Source organism: Aotus nancymaae, unplaced genomic scaffold (assembly GCF_030222135.1).
Source record: "Aotus nancymaae isolate 86718 unplaced genomic scaffold, 86718_ANA_hifiasm-v0.15.2.pri h1tg000033l, whole genome shotgun sequence".
Lineage (NCBI taxonomy): Eukaryota > Metazoa > Chordata > Mammalia > Primates > Aotidae > Aotus > Aotus nancymaae.
The window spans coordinates 3,832,596-3,842,756 of record NW_026988447.1 but is presented as its reverse complement, the minus strand read 5'-3'; the positions used below and the strand labels follow the sequence as shown (position 1 = coordinate 3,842,756).

General features: G+C 40.3%; 1 pseudogene; it reads right to left on the bottom strand.

The window, feature by feature from the left end:
• Window positions 1-324: 324 nt before the first annotated feature.
• LOC105707900 (small ribosomal subunit protein uS5m-like) overlaps window positions 325-10,161 on the bottom strand; it is a 54,695-nt pseudogene continuing 44,858 nt past the window's right edge.

Below are 10,161 nucleotides of genomic sequence, written 5' to 3'. Positions count from 1 at the left end.
GCACCACTGCTCTATATTTTTCATTGTCATTTTCTTCGGATCTAATGTACCTGCTTATAGTAGTCAACATACATGTCTTTGTAATAAATCGTTTTAGCAACCATTATGTGGTAATAAAATAAAGGATTGATTTCTTTAAAGCTATAATTATTTATTTATGAGCAGTTTAAGGGTTAAACTTTTCTCAAACAAACAAAAAGCAAGGTGACATCCTGGGGTGTGATGGGCTGAGTTTCTCGTAGGTGCTGGGCAGCACCAGGTACTGGCTGCACAAGGCCAGAGAGGTCACGTGGCAGTTCTCTATAAACCTGACAGCATAGAGCACTACATTGCCTGTAGAGCATTCACTTCTTCCAAGTCCGGTTTGATGTGTGGAATCTCATCACCTGGCTCTTTTTTCAAGGTCCCCCTGGGAAGGCAGCCATGATAGGCAGAGGCCCACATTCCTCCTGGAATTCCACAATGTGGAGACCCTTCTTACCTGCCAGCTGCTGATGGGTTTCCTGACTGAGAGCCCATGGGAGAGGCCCCAGGTGAAGGGGAACATATTGATGGACCCGGAGACCTTGGGATACATGTCTTTGATGCCAGCGAGATGGCATATGATGATGATGGCCCTGTGGCCGTGGAGAGCATAATCTCTGGGTTGTTTCTTCATCTTGATATGCCTGCTTTTAAATCTGAATGAAATGTCATGGAATATTGTCTGGTCTTCATATTGTTCTAAAAATGCAAGTAGTGAGTTGCTCTGTTCTTTGCTTTTCTGAAAGCATCTATCTGTTAATGGCTTTCCCAACAACAAAACTTAAAGCTCTATTCCCCACAGCCTCCTGAACACCTATCAATCTCTTTCCTCTTTTGCTGTCCTATTGAAAACATTTCCTACCTCTAGTATCCTGGTATCAAAATTACCATATGTTTCTCTGCTGAAACCAAGGTGGCGGAGGGCTAAGACTGATGCCTCCTTACAAGTTTCCACTCCATCCTCGCTCCCATTCAGTCTTCATCTACCTCGTCCAGTTCCATTCTTCTCTCTGCTGGGTCATGTTGGCCTCCTCCTCCTGCTCTTCCTTGTTTTTTGGGGGGCAATGATCTGTACTGCTCCATTTTTAATAAGAGGGACACTCAAACCAGGCCACAGAAACCATAATGCCCGTCAGTGATGATCTGACCCCTGTTCAAATCCTTTCTTCTCTTCTTTTTAGTTCTGTTGCCTCTTCCTTTTCTTGCTCCAGCACCAGTCTCTGCTAAAGCACTTTCCTACAGCTCATCTACAGTGGAATTTCCTAGACAGTCACCTAAAAGTGCAGCAACTATAAAATCAATATGAAATTCCCGAGGAACTGAATTGAAAACTCAAATAAAACTGATCAGCAAACAATTATCTGGTCTGTTAAGAGCAGAAGAAAAAAAAGAAATATGAAGACTGTAATAAAAGGTAGAACTTTCAAATCTTCTCATCAGTTTAAATGTTAGTAAAACCACAAAAACTGCTTATTCATGTTGGAAGTAAGTTTCCAATCCTTGGAGGCAGCACTGACCCAGAAAGATATTTTTAAAAAGAGAGAGAGACAAGAAGAAAGAAAATCTTTTGATATTGTGCCAATTGGAGCAGATATTGACTAAAAGGAAGGTTCTTATTTGTTCTGAAAATACATTTCTTAGGCTGGGCGTGGCGGCTCACACCTATAATCCCAGCACTTTGGGAGGCCGAGGCAGGCGGATCACCTGAGGTCAGGAGTTTGAGACTAGCCTGGCCAACATGGCAAAATCTCATCTCTACTACAAATACAAAAATTAGCCGGGTGTGGTGGCGCATGCCTGCAATCCCAGCTACTTGGGAGGCTGAGGCAGGAGAATCGCCTGATCCAGGAGATGGAGGTAGCAGTGAGCTGAGATCACACCATTGCACTCCAGCCTGGGAGACAAGAGTGAAACTCTGTTTCAGAAAAAGAAAATATATTTCTAATGCTGCATATTACCATGAATATAATAGATAATGTTTGTATTTTGGCAACAATGGCATCATCTGGAAATGATGGCACTCCGTAGTCAATAGTCTGTATGTGATTGCAACTAAGTGATTTGCAAAAGCACCATCGTGACGGCTATCATATCTTTCAGCACCTTATTATTCTTTCTCCAAATATTTATTGATTCCCTTGTATCTAAAAACTGAGGGCATAAGGTGCAAACAGATAAATACACACGCTCCAAGAAGAAGTTGCAGATGTAATCAATTTTGCTTCTAGGGATAGTGGAAAGGCTGGGAAAAGTAGGAGCAGCCTAAGCTAGTTTCAGGAATAATTGCAGTTTGATGAGTAGGTGGAGAGGGGTGGGAATGAGAGATTTTCCAGACAGAGGAATGAGTGCAAAGTCCTGAGGAACGTAAACATAGGTAAGGTCAGACCTACTGACCTACTGAATTTGCTGAAGTTCAATGGTGAGAATTGCAGCTCAGATAAGTATGAAGGTGTAGGCAGAAGCCAAATGGGGAGGGGCTTGTATCTGAAACTAAGCAATGGGACTTTATCCTGCTGGCTGGTGCTTCTCTTTAGTGTGTATAAGAATGAACTGAAGCTTGTTAAAATGCCCAACTCTGAAAATTCTCATTCAGTAGGTCTAGGATGAGGTTCAGAAAATCATCTTAAGCAAAAATGCTGGGTAACATTTTTAAGATAGTCTTTGTTCATGCCTTAAGGAAACTGAAATTTTGGAATGTTGAAGTATTCTAGCCAAAAGCATAACACTCTTCAAGATCGTTTGGGGTGAGGAAAAGAAGGAAATTGGAAGCACTTGTTTTGATTTGGAAGTGCAGTTTTTGGTAAAACCCGCAGTCTGGAATAAAGGAGACCTGGATTCCTGCTTTTCCTCCTTCACCGAGGAGTTCTGTTTCTTCAGAGTAGTTGTCAAAGTTACTTGACTCTTATTTGCACCTTCTTTTAAGTATTAAGGGTAAGATGCTTTAAAAATATTTATGCTACTCAAATGAAAGCTTTGTAATTACAAACAGCGGAAATGTTACAGGCTGACCAGGTCAAGGATGTGACCTAAATTAGAAAGTATGAAGTATTAGTGGGTGCCATAATTTGTGAGACAGCCACTGGAGTATCCTTCATAGTAGAGCTTGATGTTTGGAATTTGAATATGTGCTCTCAGACCAAAAGAAGAAAGATATGGTTAGAACTTACCCTTGGTGTTCTCTCAATGGCTTACTTAACATTACAAATGAAAAGAGTTAACGTGTACACAGCTTTTTGCTAGGAACTGTTAAAGCATTTTACATAAATTATCTCATTTAATTATCCCATAGACCCATACATGTAAATATATCTTAATTTTTTAGTTGAAAGTACTGGCACCAGAGATGTCAGACGACTACCCCAAGGAAGCGTTAATGGTTAGAAACTAGAGCTGGGATTCAAACTGATGTTGTTCGACTCCAAAAGCCTCACTTTTAGCACTGCCTCGCTAACCTAGATCAGCCTCCTTTAATTTGGACATAAACAAAAAATAGGTTTCGTCATTGATCACAAGCAATCGCTTAGATTTCGGTCTAATGTGTAATTTTCAGTTTCCACAATCTCTGCAAAGGTAATATGAGTAGGTTGTGAGTTACGTAAATTGAAAATATAATCTATTTCTTGCACACAAATAAAAGTTTTGTCAAATCTATATTCACACATGTTGAAACAGTGCATTCAGAGAACAATGCATTCATTTTACGTGGGAATTTAAATGGGTCCATGTGGAATAAAGAATAGATCAGTGTTCTCATACAAAAATTACTAGAGTAACTGGACTAAAGTCAAGAAACCTGATTTCTCACACCAGCTCTGCTACTTAAACATCTGTTGTTCTGAGATAGCAAATTATACTTCCTTTTTCTTTTTTTTTACCCCATTATAATATCACAAAACTGGACTAGGTTTCTAATATCCCTTTCAGTTCTAAAATTTTATGCTTCAATAATTATGAATAAACATGTGGCCCATCCCATGAGTTAAACATGAATGATGAATCATCTCAAGTCTGAAAAATACGCCTTTAATCTCATGTGACACCTCAGGCTCACGGTATCTCAGGAAAGCCCTACCAATCACTTTTGGCGGCTTTGCTTATGTAGTTTATGACCAGAATTGGTTTGCTTTAGATAACACACTCTTGTGCTGTGCCACTGTTGCTAAGATACAGTTTTGTAAATAAATGTTATTTTAAATATACATCCTGGTGTGGGGAGAAAGAAATGTGGAAAGCAGTTGGCCAGAGATGTAATCTATCTTTTGAGAGAACTGAGACAATGCTTTAGATAAATCTTCACAGGATCCACTTTTCACCTCATCCAGAATTATTTTGCTTTACCCTGAAGCTGGGTGAAGGGAGGTTAAAGGTTTGTGGGCAGGAGTGATCAAGTCTAAGGTTACTAACAAGGATGAGTTGTTTCGTAACCCGAGTGATTTATCCAGTTTGAAACGATACTGATACTGCTGCTGCAGGGTTCTGTGAAGATATTTTTTTTTCCTCAACATCTCTGTCTCAGCCTTTCCATTAAAAACAAATAAATGAAAGAGGGAGAGAATATGATTGTTATGATTCACAATAGATTTAAAAAGTCCCCATTTTAGGAACCAGTATTGAAGGCTGAAGAGATTCCAACAGGGAGCCCCTATCCCAGAGAGCAGTTAGCATGCAGGCTGCCTAATAAAGACAACAAAATAAGTTGTTTCTCCTGTGCTGAGTCTAAGGGGGGCAGAAAAACCTGTCACTCCCTGATAACTCTTCCATTACTCCCTGAAAACCCACCATTAGACACTCACGTTTTAAGCCCCAATGATGCCTTCCTCAGGATCCCCTGCTGAGATGAGAGCGCCTCTGGAGGAAAAAGGAAGGCATAACCACGCTCAAGTTTATGCTTCAAAGGGATTTTCTGAGCAACTAGGTGTCAAGAAGAGAGAAGAGAGGTCTGGAGGGTACCTTGTGTGCCAGGCCAGGGAGAAAAGGAGCTGAAAGTGTACCATGGGGTTTCAAAGTCATACTTTGTCTGCTTCAACCATTTTGTCTAGGCCAGCCTAGCTGGCCTAATTCATATTTGGTTTTGTGAATGAAGCCTGATCCATTAGCCTGTTTCTTGTTGCTTTTATGACTCTAGACAAGATTCTTGTTAGCAATGAATGTACCTCTTTTCTTCATTCCCCAAGAGAAGGGGAATGAAGTGATCAAGATAGGACAAGCCGACTTGTCATATCTGTTAGCCAATGTATACTGAGGAAATATAACTTAATTGTATGCTTATTAATTATAAGTCCTTAAGCATCTGATAAGCTCCGTGAGGACATCTGAAGTGCTGCCCTTGCCACAAAGGTCTTGATATGTCTTTGTAACTCTGACTAATTCAGAAGGGCCACATTGAGAAAATGCTCATCGTCCGTGCACTCACTGACAGCAGCTCATCCGTCAGGAACTCTTCCACAGACAGCTCTCTTCCTTGTGCCTCTGGGGTCACTGCCTTCTATTCCATGGCCAACTTCTTCACCAGACCTCAGGTGTCTGAGTCACATGCTGGACTTCAACGTGTTAGTGTCACCTCCCTACCATCCCCATTCCAGACATCCCCTGGTTTAGTCCCAGTCTGTCCCTTTTCTTCTTTCCCCTTCCACTGACTCAGGATTACTTTGTTTTTCTGTTTCTCTCCCTCCCCCAGGTTAGGAAAAGGGAACAGTAAAGAAATTACCCAGCCAGCAGATAAAAATTTAACTTGGAAATTACTGACATCTGGACTGCCTGGTTACTATAAGGACACGCAAACCACGTCCTTCGCCTGTATGTGCCCTGGGGAAAATGCTGAACCAGGTTATTTGGTATAGGATTCAGATTGTTTTAGAGAAATGGAACTAAAGAAAAACAAATGACCAGACGATGAGGAATACAAAGCTTGCCCAAAAGGGCCACTAAAAAACAAGTGAACGTAACAATGACAACAAACTCAAGAGTTCACGCTGAACTGTCTTCAAATAGTGCTGTAATTCTAAAGATTAGAGTATATGCTATATCTAGCCATTTCTTACAATTTTCAACAATTCATATCTTATGGCTATGCAAATTTTAAAGACAATGGTCTGGTGCCAGCTAAATCTATGGTGAGGATGTTGCTCCGCAATTGACTAGTTTTGTGATTTTGGGGCTTTTGAGCTCTCTGAACCTTATTTTCCTTATCAAGAAAATAAGATCAACTTCAAATAGTTGTTATGAAGAATAAAATAAATGAGAATGAAAAGATTAGCACATGCCTGGCACCTAATGAGTAGGAAATAAAAGAGCTGTTTTACGTGCAGTGTAATTAAATGCATATTGAGCCCGATAAGTGCCAGGCACCATCCTAGTCATCACATACATATTGTCCCATTTAATATTCACATTACCTTATGAGGTAGAGTCAATCACTTGCACATTTCTTTTTCAGATGAGATCGTTGAGAAATATAAAGTTAAGTCATTCACCCAAGGTTATACAGATGGTAAGTGGGAGAACTGGGATTTCAGCCCAGGCAATGGGCTCAAGAACCCACACTCTTAACTACTATTCTTTAAATAACTATGATTGCAAAATCTTAGAAATGAAAGACACTTGAAATAGTTTGGTACTACCCATCGTTTACAGACGAGGGACATGGGCTTTGGAGAATGAGTCAGAGTCAGCAGTGAGTGTCGGACCCAGGAGGAGTCACTCTCCCGTCTCTTGTTTGCCTGTGGCCTCACCATGCACTGAGAGAGCTTTCCCCACACATGATAGGCCCTCATTTGGTTGTCCAAGCATTTTCACGACTGCAAACAAAAGAGTATTTTAGAGAAAAGGTTTCTATGTGGTTTAGATAGTTTGTATAAACTGATGAAATAAGCCTGGCCTGTGGGAATTTCATTTCATCTGTAGCATTGGAAATAAAATGAATCAACAAAGCAGAAGGAAATAGAGAAGAGAGGAAGTTAACAGAAGTCAAGCTAATTTTGATTTTTCATCCTGTCTCCAAATATGGGAAGGTATGGCCATTGGATTTTCATCTTCAGTCTATCACTTACTAGGACTTCATCTATACAAAGAAACAAAAGAGAGGGTACAGAAATGGTTAAATTTTTGGACTCATTTTGCCTATGTATAATTTAGGGGATGTGTGTTCAGTTTCCTTGTTATACTGGTCTCCAGTTGGCTGTGTAATAAGACTACAAGGGTCTTTTATACAAGTAGCTCTGAACTGTTCACATTGTGTAATTTGTTCTTGGCAACCATGCTGGGAGAGATGCAATGGAGATTCAATTGTCTCCTTTTGTTGGAGAGGAAAATGAGGCTCAGGTAAGTGGTACACGTGCCAGGTCCCTACACTGACATTTTCATGGTCGTACTTTTGGAGGATAGTTTCACTGATTGCAACCTCTTTCTCTCAAGCATAGTGGCTTATGGCCCAGGAATGCAGCGTAATTTATATTTACATCTATCTCTGTAAAGGTAGGTGGAGGTTAAAGTGTAATATAATTGCCACAGCATTTGTCTCCATTTTAATGATATTAAAGATGGAAAACTAATAGAGATGAGAGATTTATCTTCTAAAAAGGGATTTTTAAAGTTATGGAGTTAGAACATATACTTACTGTAGACCCAATCACAACAAGTGCTGGCAATTGTCCATGTATATACAGAGACTTAAAGGGAAACTAAGAGACAAGCAGTTAATTACTTCAATACTATAGAGCTGTGTAGCAGCCCAGAGATTAAGGTTAACAGGAAAGTTTTCAATCACAACTTTATGTAGGTATACACCATAAGCTAACCTTAACTCAAACATATAATCCATCCTCAGACCTCTGAGCAGCAAGTTATATGGGGAAGGAAGGAAGACACAAGTTTGAATGACATCAGCCCAGCAAGCTAGACAAATTCTCTTGATAAAGTATCATAGATTCAAATTTCAGATCAGCCTCTCTTTTCTTCCACTTCCAAACAGTTTTTGACAAAATTGCCCTATTTTCTGGTTTCTTAGTTATAGGTAAATAGTTGCTATCTAAGACAACGAGTAACATTCAAGCTTGTTTGGGACCCTCAATATAATCTGTTTAATTATGACAAATAAATTATTTAAATAATTTTTATGGCATTTGCATTAGTTTCAGTACAGGCTAAGTTGTTTTACAATGGATACCTCAAAATACTTAAAACATTTTCTTATGCTCACAGATACTATGGGTTAGGGATTCAGACAGGAGACAGAGGGGATGGCTTACCTTGTTTCAAGATATCTGGGGCCTCAGTTGAGAAAGCTTGTATGTCTGAGGGTGATTCAAATGTTGGGGGGCAGCCTGGACATTTCTTTACTGACATAGCTGTGCTTGGTGTGGGAGGTCATGAAGATTTGGTTCAGTTGGAACTGTCAATCAAGCACTTATATGTGGCCTTGGACATAACACAACAGGGCAGCTGAGCTCCAATAGGGAGCATCTTGGGGATGAGCATTCTGAGAAAACCAAGTAGAAGCCACAAAACCTCTTCTGGCCAAGCTAAGAAAGTCATATAGCATCACTCTGCTATCCTCCTTTGTATAGGAAGTCATAAGGCTTTCAAAAAAGATGTAGACTTCACCTCTTGATGCCGTGCTTTTAAACTTTCACAAGGTTGTTAAACAAATAAACACTTCAATGATGAGCATTCCAGGGTTGGGAGTGGTCTTCTATCTTCAACCTATGGTTTCTTAGACTGTCAGTATTTTTCAGCCATCAGAAAGTGGAAAGTGCAGAGTAAGCATCTGTAAAGAGATGACCAAGAAACTGCATACTTCAGATTCTTTTTTTTTTGAGACGGAGTTTCGCTCTTGTTACCCAGGCTGGAGTGCAATGGCACGATCTCGGCTCACCGCAACCTCTGCCTCCTGGGTTCAGGCAATTCTCCTGCCTCAGCCTCCTGAGTAGCTGGGATTATAGGCATGCACCACTATGCCCAGCTAATTTTTTGTATTTTTAGTAGAGACAGGGTTTCACCATGTTGACCAGGATGGTCTCGATCTCTTGACCTCGTGATCCACCCACCTCAGCCTCCCAAAGTGCTGGGATTACAGGTGTGAGCCACCGCACCCAGCCTTCTTTTATACTTCATCAGCTTGAATTTAGTCTACATGGTCTCACGTCACTAGTATGTAGCTTGCAGAGTGTGAAGGTGTATATGTTCCCAGGTAAAAGCTGAGGGGTTCTGTTACTAAAAGTAAGAAGGAGATGTTGGAAACGAGTTTATAACATCGAGAAGAATCCACATGGAGCCAAGGGATTGCTCAGCAAGGCTAGTTTACTTTCTGCAGAAAGGGTGCAACTCACAGGCAGTCTTGCCACAAGAGCACACGTGAATGAAGGAGACAGCCACATTTATAACTTTCATGACCTGATGCAATTGCCCTGCTGCTAGTTTCCTTTGGCCAGAATGGGACCTCACATTCTATGCTTGACCTGATTGGCTAAAAACTTGAAAATTTCTGGCCATAGAACAAGATATTGTAACTTCTTATACTGTAGTCTAAGATATAAACTTTGAAGAACTTTCCCGTCTCTCACAGAGAGAAGGAATACTGGAAGTCAGGAAGCATCCATCTGCAGCTCTGACTTCTCTCTTCTCCCGAATTCTAGACATACACACCATTTTTTCTATGTATACAACACACTCTCTCTTTTCTGCCAATTAAGACAACTCAAAATCTCATCCTCTTTCTCCATGCAGGACAAAGTCAGAAATTCTGGGTGATATTTCATAGTCTTCATCAGATCTGGCTCTGGCTTCTTTTATCTGGCAGACTACAAACAAAAACCAACCAAAATCTGCCAATGGCAGAGCCTCTTAGTTGACTCTGGACAACTCATTTGTGGCTATTAGACACCCTTACACTACCCCAGGTAGGTTTGGGGAAAGGGTCACTGGAATTAGATTTTATACGGGAACTCTTAATTCATTAATACATTTCTAAATATTTTTCAGTGTGGTTTCAGTTTTTGAAATGGCATCCACTTCTGGCTATTACACAATAGAGAAATAAACCACATTTAAAAAATCCAATACTGTTGTATGGGTTTCTTTTTCTTTTTCTTTTGGTTTCTGCTCCAGCAGCTTAGCTTTTACCCAAATCAATAGAGTATA